Source organism: Austrofundulus limnaeus, unplaced genomic scaffold (genome assembly GCF_001266775.1).
Source record: "Austrofundulus limnaeus strain Quisiro unplaced genomic scaffold, Austrofundulus_limnaeus-1.0 Scaffold24, whole genome shotgun sequence".
Classification (NCBI taxonomy): Eukaryota; Metazoa; Chordata; class Actinopteri; order Cyprinodontiformes; family Rivulidae; genus Austrofundulus; species Austrofundulus limnaeus.
In genome coordinates this window covers 1,557,028-1,560,393 of record NW_013952426.1, presented here as the reverse complement: position 1 = coordinate 1,560,393, position 3,366 = coordinate 1,557,028, and positions in this window count along the sequence as shown.

Below are 3,366 nucleotides of genomic sequence, written 5' to 3'. Positions count from 1 at the left end.
CCTACCAGGCCATGGCCTTGGCTGAACTGGCAGCTCAGATGCCGCAGGAAAAACCCCTTTTACCCCTGCTGAACGAGATCAGACTGGCATCAGACCACATCCTGCATGTGTCCCGCTGTGCAGCGCTGGCTCTGGGGAAAGGAATGGCTTCTACTGTGGTGGTGCAGAGGCACCTGTGGCTAACGCTCTCAGACTTTCCCGGCAATGACAGAGCGGCCTACTTGGATGAACTGATAACGCCTACAGGACTGTTTGGTCAAGCGCTTGACGTCATCCAAACCAAATTTGAACAGAGGAAAAAGCAGGTTGAGGCACTTCGCTGCATCATTCCCAGATGCGATGCGAGGCCCAAGGCCCCAAGCACATCCAGGTCTGCGTCTCATCCTCCTCCGTTCAAGAAGGCGGCGATGCCTGGGACTTCAAAGGCCCAGCCCATCGTACCTCCCAGCTCGGCATGGAGCARAGGCCCCCCTCYGAGTYAGCAGGACAGTTCAGCGGCTTGGAAGAAGAAGTCAAAGTCCTCCTAACAGCAGGACTGTCTTCACAGGGACTTCAAAAACAGAGAGACAATGTTCAGCTGCAGTTGAAAAGACATTTAAATGTTTGTGTTTCAGAAAACGGCCCTAAGAGGCGTCGGATTTCAAATGTTCAATCTCCTCTGTTAATGTCCCGAAAAATAAACAAAAAAAAAAAACATGTAGCCCCCTCCCTGGGTGCTAATTGTGTTTTAAAATGCAAAACTTTAATAAACAGTTCTGCAAATGTTTTCAATGTGTCATTAAAGAATTATCTTTGTGCACAAACGAACACAATAAACTGCGGGCGACAGTCAGTAATGTTGTCCCTTCCCCATCCAGTGGAGGGCGGCACCAACACATCTCCAACAGTAAGGCAAGTCGGTCGCTTAGCAACGCGACTCCCTCTCTGGCGCACATGCGCACCCTCTCCATGGGTACAAAGAACTGTTGCTATGGGTTACAGGCTGCAGTTCCRCGTCAGGCCGCCTCGCTTTCGGGCCATTGTAAACACAGTGGTGACAAACGAGGCAGCCGCCATTTTAAGAGAGGAAATTTGCACGTTGCTAACAAAGAGAGCTATTCAAGTGGTTCCAGCTGCAGAAACACAAAAAGGTCTGTACAGCCGTTATTTTCTTGTTCCAAAGAAAGGGGGCGGCCTGCAGCCTATTTTGGATCTGAGAGTGTTAAACCGGTACCTTCAAACATACAGGTTCAAAATGTTAACGCTCAAACAGCTAATTCMCTYGATCAGMCCGRRCGATTGRTTTRCGACCATCAATTTAACAGACGCCTATTTTCACATAGCGATTCACCTGGAGCACAGAAAATATCTCAGGTTCGCCTTCGAGGATGTAGCCTATGAGTATCTGGTGCTACCGTTCGGTTTATCTCTAGCTCCTCACACCTTTTCAAAGTGCGTAGAAGCTGTGTTGACTCCCCTCAGGGAAACGGGGGTCCGTCCGTTAGCATATTTAGACGACTGGGCTCTGATCGCAAGCTCCAAGGAGCAAACCTTAGATCAGCTGTCTCAGGTTCTGTCACACWTTCAGGCTTTAGRGWTTTTAGTAAACACCCAGAAAAGTCTATTAACACTAAGTCAGAAGTTTTCGTTCCTCGGACTAGAAATCTGTTCCTTGTCAAGCAGGGCTCGCCTCTCAGAAAACAGAGCGGCCGCGTTTCACCGCTGCTTAGCTCAGTTTCAACTGGGACGCAAACTGTGCTTAAAAACAGTACTACAGTTACTGGGAATGATGGCTTCTATGATTTCAGTAGTACCACTCGGGCTGTTAAAAATGCGCCGTTTTCAGCGTTGGTCTCAGTCCCACAGGCTGTGTCCRTCTMGACACAGACACAAAAAGCTAACAAYAACTGCTTCYTGCATGAYGGCTCTCAGCCCCTGGAGGGAACCCRGYCTCCTGTATCGGGGTTCTCCAATAGAGAGGTTGTCGTTTCGCTAAGTGGTGTCCACAGACGCCTCCCTGAAAGGTTGGGGAGCCCTGTGTGACGGCGCGRCGGTGAGGGGAACCTGGACTCCACAACAGTCCAGACTCCACATAAACTGCCTAGAATTGTTAGCAGTCCTGTTAGCACTGAAACATTTTTTCCAGTTCTGGAGAACCATCATCTTCTAATCAGAACCGACAACACAGCAGTGGTCTCATATAAACAGACAAGGGGGGACTCGGTCCCTTCCCCTGCTGAACCTGTCTCACACTTTTTTTACAGTGGAGCAGTGTTCATTTTCTGTCTATCAGAGCCATTCATGTTCCGGGGAGACTGTACCTAAGTCCAGACCTCCTCTCCAGGGGTGGACCTCTAGCAAAGGAGTGGAGGCTGCATCCCACTGTGGTGACCCAGATTTGGGTTTTGTTTGGCAAAGCGACATTAGATCTGTTTGCCTCCAGAGCAAACACACACTGTCCTCTGTTCTTTTCCATGACAGAGCAGATTGCTCCTCTGGGAGTGGACGCCCTAGCTCATCCTTGGCCCGATGTACTTCTGTATGCGTTTCCCCCAGTGGAAATGATACCACTTGTACTAGAGAGGGTGCGAGGACAGAGCCTGTCTTTGATCCTAGTGGCACCCCAGCCGAGATAATCAGCTTGCTAGCAGCTCAACTCTGGCAACTTTGGCAAGATTTTTCACTGACACCCAGCTGCWTGCTTACCTGCTGAAAGGTCCAGCTTATTAGCCAAAGGCCTTTCTCCAGCAGTAATAGCAACTATCCAAAACACAAGACCTTCATCCACTAGAGGATTATATTCCTATAAGTGGCAAGCTTTTGAGCGATGGTGTAAGAACGGGCACCTGGACCATTTTCAGTGCGCAATAGGAGATGTTTTAACATTTCTTCAGGAGCTACTGGATAAAGGGCTCTCCTTCTCCACAATTAAAGCCTACTTAGCAGCCATTTCTGCTTGCCATGTAGGTTTTGATGGAGTCACACCTGGTGCACATCCTTTAGCCATGCGTTTTCTGAAAGGGGTTCGTAAGCTACGGCCTGCTATTAAACCCAGTATTCCCTGTTGGGACCTCACTGTGGTTCTTGAGGCTCTCTGCGACCCTCCATTTGAGCCTCTAGAGTCTTTAGAGTTGAAGTTTCTTTCATATAAAGTTGCTTTGCTTCTGGCTTTAGCTTCAGCTAAACAGGTCGGGGACCTCCACGCTCTGTCAGTGAACCCCTCCTGTATCCAGTTTTCTACTAATGACTCTAAAGTGGTTTTGCACCCTAACTCTGCGCATCTTCCTAAGGTGATACCTTCTAGTTACAGCTCTATGTCTATAGAGCAGGGGTGTCAAACTCCTGTCCTCGAGGGCCGCTATCCTGCATGTTTTAGAGGTTTTCTTG